The sequence below is a fragment of the Anguilla anguilla genome, chromosome 18 (assembly GCF_013347855.1).
Source record: "Anguilla anguilla isolate fAngAng1 chromosome 18, fAngAng1.pri, whole genome shotgun sequence".
NCBI classification, from domain to species: Eukaryota; Metazoa; Chordata; class Actinopteri; order Anguilliformes; family Anguillidae; genus Anguilla; species Anguilla anguilla.
The window spans coordinates 31,538,938-31,562,173 of record NC_049218.1 but is presented as its reverse complement, the minus strand read 5'-3'; the positions used below and the strand labels follow the sequence as shown (position 1 = coordinate 31,562,173).

The following is a 23,236-nucleotide window of genomic DNA, read 5'->3' as shown; positions in this document are numbered from 1 at the left end:
ATTTTACGTTTTCTCCTTCTTCTTCTTCATCTTCTCATTCTTATTTTTCCTGCCGCCTATCCCACTAATAACATGTCTCCCCATTGGACATTTTACAGACACCCGCCAAATCTTCACCTACACGACCCTATGAAAAACTCGCATACACACGCAAAATACCCATACCTTTTTACTCTGAAACATTTTGAGTACAAACAGCTAGCCCGCCTGTGGCCTAGTGGGTAAGGTTACAGGTTTGGGAACACAGGGTTGGAAGTTCAAGCCCAGCTAGGAATGTGTTTCTTTAACCTGCTTTTACCCTCACTAATAATTGTCTACTACTTCTCAATTATTGCTTTTGCACCATATCTACCAGCCGTTCCCCAAACTGTATTATGACGAACCATCTGCACGTTCAATTGTTAACCGGCTACAATATTGCAAAGCCATATGGATTCAACGGGAGCTCTTCTGTGCTAACTCGCCTGTGTTCTTCTTTAAAACCACGGACAGGTTTGCTAATGATATTTCACGCATTGCATATCTATGTCATGGTGCTGCCCTAACAAAGTGACAGACTGGTAAACCTCCGGTTGAACGATTGAATCCCGCCTCGTTCTCAGGCAGATAATTTCCTCTTTTACACTAACGTTCTCTTACGCTTATATTTTCTTTACCAAAACTCACTCATGGCCACCCATATGCATTTCATGATGGCAAATGTAATACTTTTATCAAAAGGTTACACCAGTTCACAGCTGTGCCATTTCTACTAACTACATTTCTTCACTTGGCTACTGTACAAAACCTTCTTATCAGCAAACGCCACATTTCTACATCATGTTACCTCGCCCTGTTCTCTATCCAGCCACATACAAACAATTACTATGTATGTACGTTCTGCAACTACCCATTAAAATATTACATTTAAAAACATGATTCAGTACTAGTACTGAACATGAAAAAAACATAGCAGTGCAATAGATTTCACGTGTTACTTAACCCCCCACTTTAACAGCTGGCACTTTATAGCGACTGTTATATATACCGTTCGATAAGGAATATAAGCTCGCTCATGGTCACTCCATTTACTTCGCACTATACTCCGTGATCATGTCAACTTTCACCTACATGCCCATTCTGCTAAAAACATATTGTTTCAACTCCGAAATTTAATAATTTCACCCTAATTTCTCTCACACTGTTGTTATTTTCTCATATGCAAAACCTGCTGGGACATATGCGTCTGCTCCTATTCTCCACTATCATGTTTTCCGGTTCTAGTTTAGCAAAACAGCGAAGAGGATTCCTACCTGCAGATAAGCCTATCAAAATGCCTTATAAACCTTACAAACACTAAAAGTGCATCTCCACGAAATAACAGACAACGGAGCAGGACAGAAGGCTACACAAGTTGCGACCTAGAGAGTTATAATTCTACGGGCTTGCTGATTCTTTTGTCAGTTGGATGGACGTGAGTACATACACTGGCCATATTTCACATGCATCTCTGATACGTTTTACACTTATACGCCACCGCACCCTTTGTCACAGCCACTGTTTTACATAGATAGCAAACCGAAACTGCTAAACAGTACACGCTCATCAGACTGTACAAATTCACACAAGGATAGCCATAATCCACAAACGTTTCTTACAGGGTCACTTCGCATTTCTCACTCTCATAATAAAACTCTTTGCAAAAAGAAATGATATCTCATAAAAAACACGTTTACAACAAAAATGCCAAGTTACTCAGAAGTATTGACATCAAAATGACGCCAAGTTATGGAATGGAATGGAATGTGATGGTGAAGGGCTACTGGATCTCAAGGAGCTTGACAGTGATGAACTGCCTTCTGGGGACTGGAGTAGGGGGGTAGCACAACTTATGGCATCTGGCAATGAAAACAAAAATCTATCATTATGAATATTGACTAAAATTATGCCATAATTAATTAGATAAAACAATAAGCTTTTTAATACACTCTTTAATTTGGTAGTGAAGTAGTAAATATACAGTACCTGCTCATTTCCATGCATTTAAAAGTTTTCTGCACTGAATTGGTCGAATAACCTCTGCAATTTCCTGTTCTCTTATGTACTGCAAGTCATCTTTGCTTTCCACTCCCTGGTGTAAGATCGTTTCTTCTGGCACACTTGGCAGGACAGAAATGACTGCGTCCTTGATGCTCTCACTTATATCAGACATTCTGAAGGAAAGGAGTGGCGAAGGGCTATTAGAGACAGACCAAACATGTTGTACACAGGCAAAGGGTAATAGTCAAGCAGGCTTGCATGTTCGAGGCAGAAATAATTTGAAATGGGGTTCTCTGAGCCCATCTTTAGGCAGTAAATCCCCTGATCAAAAAGGAAATCAGACTGGCATTTCTCTGTGACAAAGTAAACACAACTGTTGCAAACAAGAATCAGTTCTATCTTGCCAAAGACTAGTCCCTCATCATTCTTCTCAAAGACAACACACGTGGCTTTTTTTGTAGCTTGTGCCTTTAACGGTGACATTGTGTACAGCCACAGAGCTACGTAGCTGGAGGCCTAAATAATCAACAGATCACAAATTCTTGAAGTTGTGTAATTTGCGAGCACACTGTTTAAAAAGTGTGTTTACTCTCAAACCTAAGGGTCCAAGAGCGAATAAGAGGCCCAAAGCAAAGTATCAGTTCAGGATAGTCACGTATATGATGACTGTAACCCACCTAAAGGGTCACTTAGCAGTAGGTAAATATTTTCAGGTTAAAGCTAGGTTCGTAAGGAGAGGTTATGAATGAAGAGATGGACACAATGAACAACCGGAGCCAGAAAGTAAGTGCAAAATGGTTAGAACTGTATTAAAGAAAACGTAATGACAATATGTAAAGCTTATCACATTCAAACACATTCATTTGTCTTCATATCAATGTCCTGAGTGTTGTAACTGTATTCACTGTCCATTCAGTTCTGAATGTCTTCTGTTCAGTCTGGTTCAGTTCAATTGGTCAAGTTCAATTTAGTTAGTTTCAAGTCAGTATTGTTGGTTGGGTGTACCCTTTTTACAAAAAATAAAGTATCAAATAAAATTGTGTAATTTCTCAATCACAATCCTACCACACCAGAGTGGGGTTGGGAGAAACAAGGGGTATCAGGGGGTTCTTCCTCAATGGATGAAGATGAATCAAGTTGATCAAGCTGGTCGGCTCGCCATCTCCCTCGTCAGGGAGAGAATCCTAGGTTCACAGGTTTCTTCTCAGGTATCCAAAAAACCCAGCCTGTATGACAACAGGCTATTATAACAACTGAATACTTTTCTCAATCTTAGTTTTTTTCTTTAAGGCATCATTGTAACCTCAAAAGTGTAAAAGTGTTACTAATAAACCAAATAGTACACTTTATAAATGTTCAACTGTACAGTTTCATTTTATCAAATATTCTATCACTCTTTAACCATTAATCATGAATTATGAGCAAGGTATTTTCCATATAGTCGATCAAGATGGCGCCGCGGATGGCTGCCTCGGTGTGTTGGTGCGCATTGTTTTGCCTTGTTTTGTTTGTAAATTCAGTGTTTTGCGATAGCATCCGGAACTCTTTCACCAGGGAAGAGCTCATGAATATCAGGGTAACAACTCCTGTGGATTTATTTCCGAACATTCTCATCACATCTGCGGAATTACTGGTCACTTTTGTCAAAGGTACGCTCACCCTTGTTCACGCAGTGAAACGCCGGAGGAGAGGGAAACGTGCCGGTGCGCTCGTGCGTCTCCGCAGACGCGGTCTACGCACTCCGTTACCGGGAATATTTCTATCTAACGTGCGATCGCTGTGCAATAAACTGGACGAACTCCAGCTACTGGTGGATAAAAACAGAGACTTTTCAACATCTTCCGTTTTGTGCTTCACGGAAACTTGGCTGTGTGGATCGATACCGGACTCTGCGCTGCAGCTGGCAGGCTTTCAGCTATTCAGAGCGGATCGCGACACAGAGCGCTCCGGCAAAATGAAAGGTGGAGGTATTTGTTTTTATACAAACAGTGGCTGGTGTAAAGATGTTACAGTGATTATGCAGCACTGTTCTCCTGTTCTGGAAACTTTTTTCATCAACTGCAAACCCTTCTACTCCCCCCGCGAGTTCGCTTCATTCATTCTGGTCGGTGTTTACATTCCACCGCAAGCCCTCGTGCAGGAGGCACAGCGTACGCTCGCCGACCAGATACTGTGTGTGGAGCGGACAAACCCGGACTCTTTCGTTATCGTCCTCGGCGACTTTAACAAAGGGAATCTCAGCCACGAACTGCCTAAATACCACCAGTTGATTAAATGCCCGACCAGAGAGGAGAACACTTTAGATCACTGCTACAGTACAATCAACCGTGCCTATCACGCCGTCCCCCGCGCTGCACTGGGACACTCTGACCACATCATAGTCCACCTGATTCCTGCATACAGGCAGAAATTAAAACTCTGCAAACCTGTTGTGAGGACATCTAAGAAGTGGACCAGTGAAGCTATGGAGGATCTTCGCACGTGCTTGGACTGCACTGACTGGGATGTTTTCAGGACTGCTACCATCAGTCTGGATGAGTACACAGAGGCTGTGACATCATACATCAGCTTCTGTGAGGACAGCTGTGTACCATCACGCACCAGGGTTATCTACAACAACGACAAACCCTGGTTTACAGCTAAACTCAGACAGCTAAGGCTGGCAAAGGAGGAAGCATTTAGGAGTGGGGACAAGGACCGGTTTAAAGAGTCTAAATACAGGTTTAGCAAGGCGGTGAGAGATGCTAAACGACTGTACTCTGAGAAACTCCAACAGCAGTTCTCAGAAAACAACTCGGCCTCTGTCTGGAAGGGCCTCAGACAGATCACCAACTACAAACCGAAAGCCCCCCACTCCACTAATGACTTGCGCCTGGCCAACGACCTGAATGAGTTTTACTGCCGATTTGAAAGACAATGGGACAGTCCTGACACCATCCCCCGTGAACCCATTCACCAGCTCCAGACCACCAGCTCCTCCTCCCCCATCTCAGCAGGAGCCCGGGCCTCTCTACAATCACCCACCTCAGAGGCCCCCTCCCCCTCCCCTATCACAATGACGACTCTCTCCCTCCTGGAGAGGGACGTTAACAGACTATTCAAGAGACAGAACCCCCGCAAAGCAGCTGGACCAGACTCTGTCTCTCCCTCCACCCTGAAGCACTGTGCCGATCAGCTGTCTCCGGTGTTCACAGACATTTTTAACACCTCACTGGAGACATGCCACGTACCAGCCTGCTTCAAGACCTCTACCATTATCCCCGTCCCCAAAAAAACAAGGACCGCAGGACTCAATGACTACAGACCCGTCGCCCTGACCTCTGTGGTAATGAAGTCTTTTGAGCGCCTTGTACTGTCCCACCTCAAAACCATCACGGACCCACTCCTGGACCCCCTGCAGTTCGCATACAGAGCCAACAGGTCTGTGGACGATGCTGTAAACATGGCCCTCCACTTCATCCTCCAGCACCTGGACACTGCAGGAACCTATGTCAGGATCCTGTTTGTGGACTTCAGCTCCGCCTTCAATACCATCATCCCGGCTCTACTACAGGACAAGCTCTCCCAGCTGCACGTGCCTGACTGCACCTGCAGGTGGATCACCGACTTCCTGTCTGACAGGAAGCAGCACGTGAAGCTGGGGAAACACGTCTCCGACTCCCGGACCATCAGCACCGGCTCCCCTCAAGGCTGCGTCCTTTCTCCTCTACTCTTCTCCCTGTATACCAATAGCTGCACCTCCAGTCATCAGTCAGTCAAGCTCCTGAAGTTTGCAGACGACACCACTCTCATTGGACTCATCTCTGGTGGGGATGAGTCTGCCTACAGGAGAGAGATTGAACATCTGGTGTCCTGGTGCAGCCATAACAACCTGGAGCTCAACGCCCTAAAGACAGTAGAGATGGTAGTGGACTTCAGAAGGAACGCAGCCCCACCCGCCCCCATCACCCTGCATGACTCCCCAGTCGACACTGTGGAGTCCTTCTGCTTCCTGGGCACCATCATCACCCAGGACCTCAAGTGGGAGCTGAACATCACCTCCCTCACCAAGAAGGCTCAGCAGAGGATGTACTTCCTGCGGCAGCTGAAGAAGTTCAACCTGCCAATGACAATGATGGTGCACTTCTACACTGCCATCATTGAGTCCATCCTCACCTCCTCCATCACCATCTGGTACGCTGCTGCCACTGCCAAGGACAAGGGCAGACTGCAGCGTATCATTCGCGCCGCTGAGAGGGTGATTGGCTGCAATCTGCCATCCCTCCAGGACCTGCACACCTCCAGGGCCCTGAGGCGGGCAGGAAAGATTGTGGCCGACCCCTCCCACCCTGGACACAAACTCTTGCAAACACTCCCCTCCGGCAGGAGGCTGCGGTCCATCAGGACCAAAACCTCACGTCATAAGAACAGTTTTTTCCCGACTGCAGCTGGCCTTATCAACAAGGCCCGGGACCCCCACTGATGCCACTGTCACTGTACTGTTATCCTGACCCCCACGGACACCAACAGACAGCACCTGTACTTAAAACCACTTTATCCCCTTGCACTATTGTTATTGTTTTGCACTATGTTTATGTTATGTTATGTTATGTTATGTCTGTTATGTTTTTTACTGCACTATTGTTCATCTTACTCTATTTATCTTATTTTATGTTCACTGTTACGCACCACCTGACCAAAACAAATTCCTTGTATGTGTAAACCTACTTGGCAATAAACCCGATTCTGATTCTGATTCTGATTCTGATTCTGATGTAACTATAGCAAATAATTTTTTAAACCATGAACTCAATATAAATACATGGCAATAAACCTTTAACAATCAAGTAAATCATTAGTTGATTGTAAAATCATTTAAATGCATGTGAACTAACCCTCTTGCACTGTCATGCACAATAGAAGATATGGCTACATCATATACCCAAATGTAGCGCACTTGCTAAGCGCTAGTGCATGGTTTCTAACAGTACTGCATTAGCTAACTTCATTTAAGTGCATAGGCTCAACTAATAGCCACCTTGAATGAGCTATAGCCTACTTAAAATTAACACAAGGTTATTACATGGCACATTCATACACATGTTACATAGCACATTCATACACGTATGATACAATAACAGTGCGATTCACGCTTTCAAATAGCAACATTCAACTTTATATGAGAGAAACTCAATAGCTATACATACCACGTGTGGCTAATGCTATTTTCAAGGAAACACGGAGTTAATAACACACGTGTTGCTGCTACAATGGCGATATTTTAGCTAAATTTCAAATTTAAACTCGCTGAAATCCCAAAGGAAGAAACTGAAGTGTGCAAACTGAAAAATATTAAACGCCACGTGTGGCTAATGCTATTTTCAAGGAAACACAGAGTCAATAGCACACGTGTTGCTGCTACAGTTACGATACTTTAGCAAATTTAACATTTAACTTACCAAGATCCCAAGGAAAGAGATTGAAGTGTGCGATCTGGAAAATATTTGGTCCGTGGGTCATTTACGGAGCTACTCTTTAGGTTTACTGCTTAAATTAACGATTATGATTTGTTACTTCTAATCGTCTTTTTCTTTCTCCCGTTCTCCCCTCTTGCTGTGCGACAAACAGTCTCAACCAAGTCCCTGGGAGTGGGCGGGGCTAACTATTTTCCAGAATGATCTTAAGACATTACTGCCTGTTACAGCCAATAAAACTAATTAGGGACGCAAAACAAGTCCTCCTAACAGTTAGGTAGGGAGCCTCCCTTTTCTTAAAGCTACAGGACTCTTTTAAAACGTTGCTATTTTTCTAACGGGTTACATGATGTTTCGGCTTAAGTGGGTGATTAGGAAAACAATACTGTCGACTCGGCAAATACTCCTCAATAAGGACTTTCAAGTAGGCCATCTGACTAGTTGCAATGGCAGGAGCACAAACAATTTCAACTTTTTGCCTTAGCAGCAACACAAATTGCCAAACTTCATTTTCAACTGGATTTTAAATTTTGTCCCCAATCAAGAGAGGCAGAAGTCTAAGGAAACACCAATTCTGGACAGCATGTCCACTCAATTTCTCACTTCCTGGATTCATTTCGCATGGCTTATTGCTGGCGTCATCGCCGAGGTACCTGAAGTGATTAAGCTGTCCATTCAGTTCTCTATACGTGAAGAATTTCTGATTTGTGACAAAATGACTTAGGTATAGAGCGAAGTCATATGCGACGATACCCTCAAATAAGTCATGGCCCAGACAAGGAGGCAGACCAAGTTGGCACACATGGAAGTGGGTTAATTTGATAAATTTGGAATCAAATCAAATTTAATTCCCAGTGACAGTTTTGATGTACTTACGTTATGCTGCATGCTGTGCTGCACGCTGTCTTTGTATGATGCAATTGTTTTCTTTTCACCTGTTGTGAAGGGAGATGACAAAAATTGAGCATGGCCAACAGTACATAATAGAGCCCGACCGATGCCAGATTTTTGGGTCCGGTGCCAATCCCGATTTTGGGGAGTCCTAGCCCACCGATTACCGATGTTTTGACCGATATTTTGTCAAAAAGTGCAACATTTTCAAATCAATTTGAAAAACTTATATTTTATTAAAGTTTCTATATTTAAGAACATTTAACTTATAAGCAAACAAAAAAAAAATTTAAATAAACACACAAAACTTTTTAGATAAAAAAAGTTAAAGATGATATTAAATTAAATATACATATTAACACTATATTTAAGTGTGTGAAATCAAAATAACTCCACACCTTGCTTTTACTCCTTTCTTTTCCAACATCTATAAAAAAATTAATGTAAAAAATCCCTTTTCCAGTTTCAAACATGTATTTTTATGATTATTATTATTATTATTATTGTTGTTATTATTAATTTGTTATTATTATTTCTTAGTATCTATTCTCAGTACATTAATTATATTTTCTTATTTTATTCCTACTAAGACTATCAAACGAGCTTCCCTGTCCATAAGAATTAGACGGTGAAAATAACTACAATGCGCTCTGACGCGTGACTAGATGACACACTCGCTCGCAATAACCAAGCGGCCAAAACCAGACTTCGTTTTTGAAGCTCATTTCCTGGTGTTGTAGTTCCTGGTTGCTCACTAGCGCCACTACGGATGGCTCCAGTATAGGTGTTTTCATATCCGGTTTCCATGTAAGTCTACGGTACAAATGCGATCAAAATACAAAGTCAATAATTTTTTCTCACAAGAACAAATAGTCATAATAGGTGTATTTTATTCGTCTTATGACTGTCCGTGGGTCGATTTCATGATTTTTTGCGTCATTTGGGCACAGTGCCAATATTTGTTCTGGACCAATGAGGTACAGCTTGCGTCACTTCCGGATTACTGCGGCGGACTGAGCAACAGTAGGGGCTACAATCTGTGGTCACTGGGGTGGGAGGTGGCGTCTCTTGGCCTTGACATTGCGGCTCCGACCACCGTCCACCTGTGCGAAGTCAGAAAATGCAGGCATCCCATTTTGTAGTGGTTTCATTATAGCGTGTGCTAACGGTGCAGACATTGTCAGTCCACTGAGCACATAACAAGGGACTGCAGGGCTCCTAAAACGTGTAGTTTGTGTGGAAGTGGGGAACATTTGTTTTGGGCGTGTCCTGATCGGCCACGCTCCTACGCCAGCTGGTTCAGGAATGTGCTGGAAGAAAGGGATTTTGTGCCTGGCATGAGGAAAGGTGCCATTAGGGGGCCTACGCAGCAGAGCTAGCCTTTTGCTTCTGCAGAGGCCTCAACGCCTGCTGGAAAACCTGGAGCCGGGGTCAGCTCTGGCGCTGGTTGGGGCTTCTGCCTCTGGGGAAGGTGGTACGGGAGCTGGACCGGTGGAAGACCCTGTCCAGGCGGCAGGGGCGGAATCTGCTTCTGAGCTCATTCCTGTTCCAGGGTCTGTGGGGATGCAGGCACAGGACAATGGCTAAGGTGAGACTCCGGTTCCGGCGTCCGGGCCGGGTGTGGTTCCGGGGCCGGTGGCGGTGTTGAATTCAGTCCAGGGTTTGGATCCAGCAGCTGGGCTTGTTCCTGCGGTGGTTTCGGTAGCAGATCCGGATCTGGCTACTGGATCCAGTCCTGATGTGACTTCTGACCTGGATAATAAGAATGTTCCTGTGCCTGGCCCAGCTAAAATACCTGGGGCAGGGTACATGCAAGTGTTTGGGGCGAGGGCTTTTTTGTGTAAGGATGGGGGGGCGGGGGCGCTGCCTGCTGGCGAGTTTGTGGAGTCTCCTGCTGGGAGACGGGCAGCTGTTGGGGCTTCGCAGGAATTGTTCTCTGCCTCAGTTAAAGGTTTGGGAGCAGGCTCTGCTTCGACCGAGGTGGGGGCCGCCCTCCTGACTTCTGCAGACCTGGCCTCGCCGAAATGGGGGGACAGCCCATACTCAGGTGAGGAGCCGATGGACGCCTTGGTGGTGGTATCGCAGGAAGCGCCGGACACTGGGAGAGGGGGACTGCCCCAGGAAGGTGAAGACAGGGGACGAGGTGAAGACGGGCGAACAGGTGACTCTGGGGAATCGGTTTGAGGTGCTGGCGAGCCCTCAGGGAGAGTCTCTGGGCACTTCATACTTAGATGAGGTAATGCAGATGGAGATAGGATCTCCATCTTCATGGTTAGAGGGGGGTGAGGTAGAGGCCTTGGTGGAGACCATGGGGATGGTTTTGGGGGGGAGGGGGGAGAAGAGGGGGGGGGGGGCAAAGGGAAGGAGGGAGGCAATAAGGATGATGCTAGTGGTGCGGTAGATGGTGAAAGTGGACCTGGGGCTGGGTTCTAAGTGGTTATGGTTTTATTAATAAAAACATAACTATGCACATTACAGTGGTGACTGCGAATGTTCATGGTCTTAGAGACCCAGTTAAGAGAGCCGCTGTATTTTCCTCACTGGTAACAATGAAGGCAGATATATTCCTATTGCAGGAGTTGCATCTGAAGGATGAGAGGGATGCCCAAAAGCTTTCGGAGGAGTGGGTCTGGGGGCCTTCGGCGTGGTCAGTGGGGAGCGTGCACTCCAGTGGTGTTGGGATTATGTTTATGGGGAATTCTTTTGGAATTAATGATGTGGTGGGTGTTGTGGCGGGGAGGGTGATTTTGGTGGATTTTTGTTTTCAATCAGTCAAATTTAGGGTCATAAATATGTACGGGCCTGCAAAAAAAGGGGAGAGGCTGGAAATATTCAGGACGCTGCCTGGGCTCCTGTCTACAACCAGATCTATAATCTTGGGGGGGGATTTCAACACGTCCTTAGATCGGGTGGCTGGTGCTGGTGCTCAGGGCGGGGGTGCTGGGAATGTGGACTATTCCACCAGGGCGCTGGCGGAGGTCGTGGCTGATTTCAGACTGGCGGATGCATATCGTGAGATGAACCCAGGAGGGGAGGGCGTCACATGGCGCAATTCCAGAGGGGCAGCTAGTCGCCTAGACTATCTTTTTGTAGGCAAGGATCTGAAGGGGTTGGGATGTGCTGCTCTCCCCTCGTGGTTTTCAGATCACGATATGCTAAAGCTTACTCTACAGGTGGATGATCAGAGATGGGGCCCAGGGTATTGGAGACTGAATGTGGAGCTGCTGGCCATGGAAGGGTTCAAGCATGCGTTTAGGGTCTTTTATAAGGCAGTTAGGGTTCTGCGGCCTTTCTACCACTCTGTTGTGGAGTGGTGGGATGCCACAAAGACCAGGTCTGGGGTGTTTTGTAGGAGGTTTGCCAGCTCAGTGAGGAGGAGAGAGAGGGCGGAGGAACACAAGTGGGAATGCTCACTGGCCTATCACCATGGCCGGCTTAATGCTGGAGGGGACGTGGATCAGGCAGCATATGACGGGATTAAAAACCGGTTGAGGGAGCTGCTGGAAAAGAGGGCCAGGACGGTCGCCTTTCAGGCCAGGGTTAGAGAAATGGAGGACGGGGAGAAACCCTCTTCGTATTTCTTCCAGGCCATGAAGGCTAGGCACAATGCCTCAGTGATAAAGGGATTTAAGGTGGATGACGGTTTGGTCACTGACATGCAGTCTATGCTGAGGGCGGCGGAGGTCTATTACTCAGACCTTTTTAGTTTGAGGGCGTGTGATTTGGAGGCCCAGGAGGCCTGTTTTAGGGTGATAACCAGCAGATTGGGTGAGGAGGAGGTCAGGGAGCTTGACTCTCCGTTGACTGTGGAGGAGGTATGGGAGGCCTTGCAGTCAATGAAAGAGGGGCGAGCGTCTGGGTCAGACGGGCTCCCAGTGGAGTTTTATAAGGCCTTCTGGGACGTGCTGGGGGCAGACCTGGTAGAGGTGTATAGAGCTTCTTTGGAAATGGGGGTAATGTCCGTCTCGACGAGGAAGGGCGTGGTTGTGCTGTTGCATAAGGAGGGGGATAAAACGGACCTGAAAAATTGGTGACCTTTAACCTTATTAAACAGCGATTATAAGGTAATTGCTAAAGCGCTAACTATGAGGGTGAAAAAGGTAATGAGCTCTTTGGTAAGTGGTGACCAAACCTGTGGAGTTCCCTCACCTGGAATTTAGTGCTGGTGCGGGATGTGCTGGACTGGGTCAAGGAGAGAAACCTGCCTTTAGCCTTGGTCAGTGTGGACCAGGAGAAGGCCTTTGACCGGGTCCAGCATCGCTTCCTCCTCCGGGTGTTAGAGAGGATGGGATTTGGTAGTGGGTTCTGTGGATGGCTGCGCACATTGTACAATGGCGCGCACAGTTGCATCCGGATCAATGGGCATCTCAGTAGGGCGGTGATGCAGGCCGGGGGGGTGCGGCAGCGGTGCCCCTTGTCACCGCTGCTCTATGTACTGGCTATAGAGCCTTTTGGGGAATTAGTGAGGCAGGACGCAGGGGTGGATGGGGTGCTGATTCCCGGGGCTGCGGGGGAGAGACTTAACACTCTGGGGTCTAAGGGTAAAATGAGGCACACTGGTGATTGTGCGATGCTCTGACATTTGTGTAAATTTCATCAACTTTATATACAGTGATTCCAAAGTGTTTCATATCTTTGTTTTCAGCACAAACTCAGCTACAACAATATGGCAGCAGTAAGTAGGTCATAATAATGTGTGGATTGTAAACTGCTCTAAAAACACACAAACTGTAAACAGTAGTTTTGAACATGCACAGGAATGTTGTAATAAAACACACTAAACAATTGTGAATAAGACTTTTGGTCACTGAAATGTGTTCTTCAAGGTCTTGGGTATCAAAAGATGACAAAATATTTTAGCAAATCCAATGAGAAATATAAAATAAATTGCTAAAAGTTAGTGTTGTGACTACTATTTTTCAACACCAGGTGAGAATGGGAGGGCAAATGGCCTTTCTGTAATGAATATGCATTGGGTAGGAATACCTGCCAGCTAAGTAGGCTATTCACACCTGGCCGCATGCCTCCCCACCACTAAGACAAAGTGAGCCATTTAGAAGACAGAAACAAAGACAACTTTTGATTTTAGAACATTTATTGAAGTAAACTGCATGGAAGATGAGATGAGACTGGTGTACTCTTGCAACGTCTGCCTGGCCTCTTAGCTAGGGGTGAACTAGGCCGTGTTTCCTGATCAACATCTCTGCAAATATAATAAAAACAAAATTGTTAGGAAATGTGAAATCAAATCAAACTTTATTTATATAGCACATTTCCTTCAACGGGTGAAAATTAAATGTGCTTTACAAAAAAGGGACAAATCACTAACTAATGAAAATAAAATTTATGAAATGTGACATCATATACAAACAAAGAACCAAACAAACACAACCAGACGCAGAGAGGTAGCCTATAATTTTGAGAAGCAATGGTTAGAATCATTCGTAGTGTTGGAATTTACAAGCGCGCATATTAGTGAATATTCCTACAAACACACAGAGAATGTAATACAGCACACATTTACAAATAATGCAAGCTATCAACGAAAAAACATTAGCTTAACTAAATAAACACTGATATTCCAACTAAACTACATGCAACTCATCAATAACAATGCCTCGATCTGAACTAGACTAGGTCTGTTTAGCTAAGTGGTTATTTTATTGCTATTTCCCGAACTTAATTAGAGTATGCTAATATCGATTGTGCAAGGACATCAGTTTTAGAATCCTAGCCACGCCACTACACGCCAGGCATGAGCTATTTATTACGAATATGATCGAAAAACATACAGTCTACCTGATACTTCTAACACAACCAGACGCAGAGAGCCTAGCCTATAATTTTGAGATGCAATAGTTCGAATCGTTCGTAGTGTGGGAATTTACAAACGCGCACATTGCTGGATATTCCTACAAACACATAGATACGTTGCAATACAGTAGACATATTTACCAATATGATCATAAGAAATATACTTACGCATGAAGTTGATCCTCAGCTGGATCAGTTTGCTGTTCGAAATGACACCGCTCTTCATCAGTGTCGGCTTCCGGACGGACCATTTTCCGAAATTAAACGAAATGTTCACCTCAAAAGAAGTGAATTAGGCGACACTCTGTGACATTCTATCCCGCTTTCGCAGACTTTTCTCACATGGATCTCACATTGCCCCTCCTTTAGTCTCCTTCTATGGAGAGTAATTATAATGTTGTTAACATGTGAATGCGATTTGGGCGGACTTCCTGCTGAGCGAAATTCACATAGTAATGAGTAAAGTTTAGCGAAGCATACATGATCTAATTAATCAAATTTGGAACATTTAAAACAATTTATATTATTTGCCAATGGGCGCATTGGAAAGTCGCGATTCTAAGGTTTCTGTCAATGTTTTTGTTGCGTCTGTATGATAACAGCACGTGAAGTTAATCATCCAAATAGAAACGAAAGTTAATTTCATCTTGTCGAGCTCCGCCGGCGGAGCTCTCGACCCCAGAGGGTTAAGATACTGCAGTATGCGGATGACACAACCATTTTTGCATCTTCGCAGGCCTCTTTGAGCCGTTTACGGGCCCTGATTAAAGTGTACACATCAGGCACATCAAAGGTGAATTTGAACAAGTCATCGGTTTTTTATTGTGGTAAATGGAGGGAGGATACAGGTGATGGTGGTGGCTTTGCACAATGTGAGGATGGTTTGAAAATACTGGGTGTGAAATCTTTTGCAGAACATAGTGCGGAGAGGAATTGGGAGGCGAAGTTGGCCATGGTGCGCATGTGCCTGGGGAGGTGGGTGCAGCGCCACTTGTCGTTATCGGCTAGGGTGATGGCAGTTAAGGCAGCTTTGTTGCCTTTAGTGTTGCACTTGGGGTACGTATTCCCGGCTCCGGCTCGGGTAAGGCTGGCTCTCACCAGGGCTGTGTTTCAGTTCCTGTGGGGAAGGAGTTACGAGTATGTGAGCCGGGAGCTTATGTACATGCCGGTGGCTAAAGGGGGGCGTGATGTCATTAGATTGCCGTTGAAGCTGGAGATTTTGTACAGCAGCTTGGCATGCAAGTGCCTTCTTGAGAAGGTGCCACACAAGTGTTTTTACTTTGTGCGGCTGTACTTGTCGTTTGCGCTGCGGCGGCTAGCACCTTTGTCGCATGTGGTACAGAGCAGATGGTACTCTGCAGGGCAGAGCAGATGACCCCAGCTTATAAGGCGGTGTTGCTAGCACTGAGAAGAGATCCGGCTTTGGTGGTGAAGGAGGTGGTGCTGAATCACAGGGAGTGGTACAAAGCAGTGGTGGTGCGTCAGGCTGTTGCCCCGAGCGTGGTACCTCTGGGGATAGACTGAGGGATGGTGAGTAGTGGAAGGGCTCCGGGTGTGGTAAAAGACATCCATTGGCGTTGTGCTTTAGGGAGACTGCCAGTGAGAGAGGTGCTTCACAGGCACGGGTGTTCTCAGAGCTCGCTGTGCCCTAGGGGGTGCGGGAGTACCGAGACAGTGATGCACGCTTTTTGGACTTGTGCCTTTGCCAGGGCTTTTTGGGGCCTGGTGCAGGGGCGATTGCAGTGGGCTGGGTTCGGGCTGGAAGGTAGGGGGAGAGGAGCTCCTCTACAGGAGAAATATGAAGGGTTTGGGCTCAGCCAAGGCACAGTTGGTGTGGGACGTGTTAGGGTATGGGAAGTTGGTGTTGTCGGAGGACAGGAGGGAGGTAGTGAGGAGGCTGGTGAGGGTGATGACGCCTCTCCAGCTGTTCTATAAGTTCCAGGAGAGGGTAGCAGAAAGAATAAGGGCGGATGGGGTAGTGCGGGGCTGGGAGTGGGCGCAGGAGAAATGGGGAGGGTTAGAGCGGGTTTTTGTTTACATTACATTACATTACAGGCATTTGGCAGACGCTCTTATCCAGAGCGACGTACAACAAAGTGTATAACCATAACCAGGAACAAGTATGACGAAACCCCTAGAGAGAAGTACCGGTCCAAGTACAGGGAACAACCGCATAGTTCAACTTGGACCCTGATGGTTAAACTGATTAACACTAACAACGAGAACGGCAACAACGCAATCTATGGAAAAATAAAAATAAATAAAAATACAAGTAGTCGTTAAGACGGGCGCATCAACTAAGTCACCTATGAAACAGCTGCCTAGTTACAACCCTAAGTTTAGTCATTTACAGGGGGGAAGGGAGGGATGGGGAGAGGTGCAGACTGAAGAGGTGGGTCTTCAGTCGTCGTTTGAAATGGGTCACAGTCTCAGCTTTTCTGACCTCCACGGGGAGGTCATTCCACCATCGTGGGGCCAGAACAGACAGGAGACATGTTCTGGAAGTGCAGGTGCGAAGAGGGGGAGGTGCTAGGCGTCCTGAGGTAGCAGAACGGAGGGATCTGGCTGGCATGTAGGGTTTGAATATCTTGTGAAGGTATGCTGGGGCTGATCCCTTGACTGCCTGGTATGCTGGGACCAATGTTTTGAATTTGATGCGAGCTATAACAGGCAGCCAGTGGAGGGTAGTGAGCAGGGGAGTTACGTGGGAGTGTCTGGGGAGGTTGAAGACCAGACGAGCCGCAGCATTCTGAATGAGCTGCAGGGGTCTGGTGGCAGATGCCGTTAGTCCAGCCAGAAGAGAGTTGCAGTAGTCCAGGCGGGATAGAACCATTGCTTGGACCAGGAGCTGGGTTGAGTAGGTGGTGAGAAAGGGGCGGATTCTGCGGATGTTGTATAGGAAAAATCTGCATGCCCGGGTTACTGCTGCAATGTTGTTGGAGAGGGACAGTCTGTTGTCCATCATCACTCCGAGATTCTTGGCGCAGGGTGATGATGTCACTACGGTGTCCCCTAAGGAAATGGAAAAGTCGAGGAGGGGAGAGGATAGAGCAGGAATAAAGATTAGCTCCGTCTTTCCTGGGTTGAGCTTCAGGTGGTGATTGTCCATCCAGCTCTGTATGTCCCTCAGGCAAGCGGAGATGCGGGCAGGGACCTGTGTGTCCGATGGGGAGAAGGAGAGAAAGAGTTGCGTGTCGTCGGCATAGGAATGATAGGACAAGCCATGGGCAGATATTACAGGGCCAAGGGATCTGGTGTACATGGAGAAGAGAAGGGGACCAAGGACTGAGCCCTGGGGAACTCCGGTGGTGAGGGGACGGGGTGGTGATACCTTACCCGCCCAGGCAACCTGGAAGGAGCGGTCAGAGAGGTAGGACTCAATCCAGTCAAGGACTGTGCCGCGGATCCCTGTTGCTGCCAGGGAGGACAGGAGGGTAGAGTGGTCCACCGTGTCAAATGCAGCGGAGAGGTCTAGAAGAATCAGGACAGAGGAGAGGGAGGCTGCTCGTGCGGCATGGAGTGACTCACTGACCGAGAGGAGTGCAGTCTCAGTCGAGTGGCCAGGCCTGAAGCCAGACTGGTGGGGATCAAGCAGGTTGTTCTCCGAGAAGAAAGCAGAGAGCTGGTTAGATGCAGCACGTTCCAGTGTTTTGGATAGGAAAGGGAGGAGAGATACCGGGCGGTAGTTCTGAATGACTGAAGGATCTAGTGTGGGTTTCTTCAGCAGCGGGGTGATGTGGGCCTTCTTGAAGGATGAGGGGAAACATCCAGAAGATAGGGATGAGTTCACGAGGGAGGCGACAAAAGGGAGGATGTCTGGTGTGATTGCTTGAAGGAGAGATGAGGGGATAGGGTCGAGGGCGCAGGTGGTAGGGCGGTGGGTGAGCAGAAGCTGGGAGACTTCAGTGTCTGAGAGGAGAGAAAATGTGGAGAAACAGGGGGCGGAGGACGCGGAGGGGGCGGAGGACGCAGAGGGGGCAAAGGAGCTGCGGATGTCTGCAATCTTTTCGTTAAAGAATGCTGCAAAGTCATCTGCAGTGAAGGAAGACTGGGGTGGAGGAGGTGGCACGCTGAGGAGAGAAGAGAAAATAGAGAAAAGTTGACGAGGGTTAGAAATGGAGTTATGAATTTTGGTTTGGTAGAATTTTGCCTTAGCGGCAGTGACAGAAGAAGAGAACTCTGTCAGGAGAGACTGATAGGCTGAGAGGTCAGATGGGTCCCTGGATTTGGCCCACTTCCTCTCAGCAGCGCGGAGGGTGGCCCTGGAGGTGCGTAGGATATGTTATGGCCACTGGTTATGGCTATGTTTAGCCACTGGTATTTCTCTGGATGGGCAAAAGAAATGTAATAGGGAAAAAAAACGTGTAAAGTACGAAAGGAAAAAGTGGAAAAGAATAAAGTACAAATGTAAAAAAAAAAAAAAAAAGGTGTGTTTTTTTTGGGTTTTGTGTAGACGGTGATGTTGGTTAGCTCCATTCAGCGTGAAGTGGCTCTGTGCTCAAATCTGATTTGGTCACTTCGCTTGATGATCGTGTAGGCTTGCAGTTGTGAGCTTAGCGGATGGAGATACGAGCTGAGTTAAAAAGATTTTTAAAAAAAAATCTGTTCTTATCGAGAGGAATTTACTTTGGATAGCAATCAACGCGGAGGAGAAGGAGACCGGAGACCATGGCGGATCCCGGGCCAGAATTTGGGAGCAGCGGAGTGCGCAGGAAGAACACACTTTGGCTGGTGGTAAGTGTGCAGAGGAGGGAGATGATGGATTTGCGGTACGTGAACCTTTTTAAAGTTCCTGCTAGCCAAATGTTTTGTGTTCAGGACTTTCAGGCGAGGGGACTCTCTGACGTTACATTGGATTCAGAAAATTTGTGTTTGGAGGTTTTTGAGCAGTTCAAAGAAAGAACGTGTGAAGTTTGCGGGGAATTATTGTTGAACCATTGTTTTCTAACAATGTAAAATCAGTCAATGTGCTCATGTACAACCCTTTTGTACCAGCGAGAGATGTGGAGTTGTTTTTAAGCATGTATTGTGTTGTGCTAAAGTCAGAAGTAAAGCTGAGAAATAGCTTTGGCGTATGGTCGGGGAAGCGGCAGTATTTAGTGAGGCTGCAACGAGATAGTAGGAGATAGTGGGAGGGTTGAGGCACCTACCGACCATTTTCACCATCGGCTCCAACAGAGGCTTCCTGTCCTACGTGGGGTTGCCTACATATTGTAGGCGATGCCTGAAATACGGGCACATGGCAAAGGACTGTACAGAGCCCTTTGTTTGCTCCTCATGCGAGGAAGAGGGCCATGTGGCGAGGGCCTGCCCGAAAGGAAGGAAGTGTCACCTGTGTGGGAGCGAGGAACACGTGTTCCGGAACTGCCCGGCCCGGAGGCGGACCTACGCCGAGGCGGCGAGGGGAGAAGCGGCGCCCTCTGGTGGGGAGGAGGGGGAGAAGCAGCAAGTGCCTGGAAAATCAGGCTTGGAGCCAGGCCAGGAAGGAGTTTCTCCTTTGGCTGCAGCGCCCCCTGCAGCAGTGGAGGAAAAGCAGGCGGTGGAGGGAGCACAGGAGGCAAGGGGAGTCCGCTCGACTCCAGTGGAGAAGATGGCCTCAGGGAAGGCGGAGGAGACACTCTCAACCCCTGGGGTGGAGAAAGAGATGGAGCGAAGTTCTCTCGCCTCGTCAGGGGTGGTCCCCCACACGCAAGATGCAGAAGGAGCGGGCGGAGAGGGGATAGTGGCGACAATGGTGGCCCCTACTGGAGGGGTAGAAGAGGAAGCAGGGTCCAAGATGGCCAGAGCCAGGGAGGGGACCTCGGGAAACGAGGAGAAGATACCCGAAGGGGGCATCAAGCGGGGCCTGCACATGGACTGGGCGGAGGCAGTGGAGGAGAGGCATCTGCTGGATGCAGTGATAGGAGAAAGCGGGGATGGAAGGATGATGAAAAGGAGAGTGAGGCTCAGGGTGATAGCCACTGACTTTACATCGGAGTCGGAGGGCTCTATGGAGAGTTTGGAGTGGGACCCACCCTCTCCCATATCCATCACTGCATACGACGTGGGGCCGTTGTCGCCGGGGCCGGCGAATGATTTGCCCTATTTGTTTTTGGATGAGGTGGGGCGGGGGGTACCGTGAAGCGTGGTCTGTGGGGTTGGCGCTGTGTGGTTTTAGTATAGAGCTTCATGAAAATAAACATGAAGCCGTTACGTATATTGACCTGCAATGTGCGGGGGCTGGAGAATAGTGTGAAAAGGGGGGGGGGGTTCGATTTCTGGCAATGCAGCGGTTCTCTTTATGTTTCCTGCAGGAGGTTCACCTGAGGTCCCAGGAGGACTGTGTTTTGTTTACGGGGGAGTGGGGGAAAGGGCGTTCGTTTTGAAGTGTAGGAGGGGCCCATTCTACGGGAGTAGGAATTTTGTTGGGAACGAGGGATTTTGTTGTTTCACTTCTTCTTTTGTGCAGGGCAGGGTTTTGGTTGTGGATGGGGAGTGCGGGGGTGTGAAAGTGAGGAGTGTAAATGTTTATGCTCCCACAAGGCCAACTAGGAGGAAGGAGTTTTTTTTTGGAGTTGGAGACTATATGTGTGACAAGTAGAGTTTTGGTGCTCGGGGGTGATTTTAATAGTTCTTTTGAAGTGCCAGATTGTACTTTAAAGTATTTAAGAAATTTAATAAGTCAGTTTTCCTTGACGGACGCTTTCTGGTTGTGTTGCCCAGGCGATCCGGGGTTGACTTGGGGAAATAGTAGGGGGGCGAATAGCTGGATAGATTTGGTTTTTGTTCCGGGGGGGCAGCGGGTGGTTTCCGTGAAGGTGGCGCCACTTTGCTTTTCGGACCATAGTGGCGTGGCAGTGGAGTTGGAGTGGGACGGGACAGTGTTTGGGAGGGGGTGGTGGAAGCTAAACACCAGTATTCTGAAGGAGGAAAGTTTTAGAAGGGTATTTAAAAGGGAATATTTGGGGTGGCTGAAACTGAAGCCTTTCTTCCCTACAGTGGTAGAATGGTGGGAGGAAGTGAAGGGGAGGACAAGGAGGGTAGCACAGGGCTACTGCAGGGCTAGGAGGCGGAGGGAGCGGTGGCACTTTTGGAGGCTACAGAGGGAGCTGGAAAACATGTATACAACATGGAACTGGGGAGGAGAGTTCGAGTTAGAGAAATGGGTGGGGTTGAAGGCTAAGATGAGGGCCTTCTTTGAGGAGGAGGCGCGAGCCTTGGCTGTCAAGTGTCAGGGGGATCAAAGAGAGAAGGAGGAGAAATGCTCCGCCTATTTTTTTCAGAAGGTAAGGGCAGCCAGGGTGAAGAGGGTGATGGAGGGGTTGAGGGACGTAGATGGGAGGGTGTACACAGATGTGTATCAGGGATGGTGGAGGTGGCAACTAAATTTTATAGGGAACTATTTGGGGAGAGGGCGGTAGATGTACAGATAAGAGAGAGGTTTTTTGGTTTGGTGGAGGAGCGGGTGCCAGAAGGGGTGACAGCAGCCTTGGAACTGCCGTTTAGTATGGAGGAGGTGAAGCAGGCCCTCGTGGGAATGCAAAACGGGAAGGTGCCGGGGAGGGATGGGCTGCCCAAGGAATTTTATGTAACTTTCTGGGAGCTCTTGGGGCCTGTTTTCCTTGAGGTGGTCAGTGAGGTCTTTAGGCAGGGGGAGCTCGCCCCCTCAATGCACGAGGGAGTGGTGACACTCCTATTTAAGAAGGGGGAAGAGCAGCTGTTGAAGAATTGGCGACCAATCACGCTCTTGGGGGTCGACTACAAGTTGATCGCAAGGGCGTTAGCAGGGAGGCTGAGGCTGGCTATGCCTTTCCTGGTTAACGAAGACCAAACTTGTGGAGTAGAGGGGAAAGCTGCCACATATAACCTGCAGCTAATAAGGGATGCACTGGTATGGGTGAGGGAGCGGGGCTTACCTCTGATTGTGGCAAACCTGGACATGGAGAAGGCGTTTGACCGGGTCCATCACAGGTATTTGTTTGGGGTTTTAGCACAGTGTGGTTTTGGTGCTGGGTTTAGTAGGTGGTTAAGAATAATGTAAACAGGGGTAGGGAGCAGGGTGGTGGTTAATGGGCAATTGGGAGAGGTAGTAAGGCAGAGGGGAGGGGTAAGGCAGGGGTGCCCGCTTTCCCCACTTCTGTATGCTGTGTATATTGAGCCCCTGGCGGAAGCGATAAGGAGGTGTGGGGGGATCAGGGGGGTTCCCATCTCGGGTGGGGGAGGAGCAGAGGTGAAAGTCATTCAATATGCAGATGACATGAGGATGCACAATTTCAATTGTTTGTTTATTTTTGGCGATAAGAGTCTTTAGCATGTTGGTAGCTACCGTGGCAGGGGACGTGGGGCTTTGTGGGTGGAGCTGAGGTGACGGCCAGAGGTCCCGGGGGAAGCGTTGAGGGGGCCCCGGACCAATGGTGAGTGGGGACTGGGTCCGGCCGGACCCCACGATCGGATTCCCGGCCCCCTGGGCGGCGGCGGCCAGCTGTGGCCAATTTTCAGGCTATCGCTTCTCGGCCTTCTGGCTACGGATCAAGACTGCAGGAAGGCGATGGCGGTTCTGGAGGAAGGAGTACCGGCCCATCGGGTGCGGTTGAGAAACACGGTACGGTTCGAGATGGACGACCTGGAGAAGAGGAAAAGTTTTACATTAGATTTTTTTGTCACGGAAGTTCTGAAGAAGACCTTGGCGGTGGATGCAGGTACGGTTTTTATTGTCTGCAGGACTTTTCTAGCAGAGGTTTTATTGACGTTATGTTTTTTTCTGAGGCAGCATGTTTTAATTTGCACTCCCGTTTTGTGGAGAGGAAGCAAGCACCAGCTTTACAAGGACTGCGGGTGGAGTTTTTTTACTCTAAAGCTATTCGGCCCTTGACGATCCACATGTACAATCCTTATGTCCAGGAGGAAGACATCATTTGTTTTTTGAGGCGCTACTGCAATGATGTGCGAGAGGGAGTGAAATTGAAGGACAGGTATGGGTTTTGGAACGGGAAGCGGCGCTTCATGGTCCGGTTTAGGCAGGATCCTCTGGGGGTGGGAGGATATGCCCACCCGCCCGGGGCCTTCTCCATCGGCCCCGA

The 23,236-nt window shown here is 47.9% G+C and overlaps 1 pseudogene; it reads left to right on the top strand.

Moving 5' to 3' along the window:
* Positions 1-18,630: 18,630 nt before the first annotated feature.
* LOC118218559 lies at positions 18,631-18,756 on the top strand (annotated as a pseudogene).
* The last annotated feature ends 4,480 nt before the right edge of the window (positions 18,757-23,236 follow it).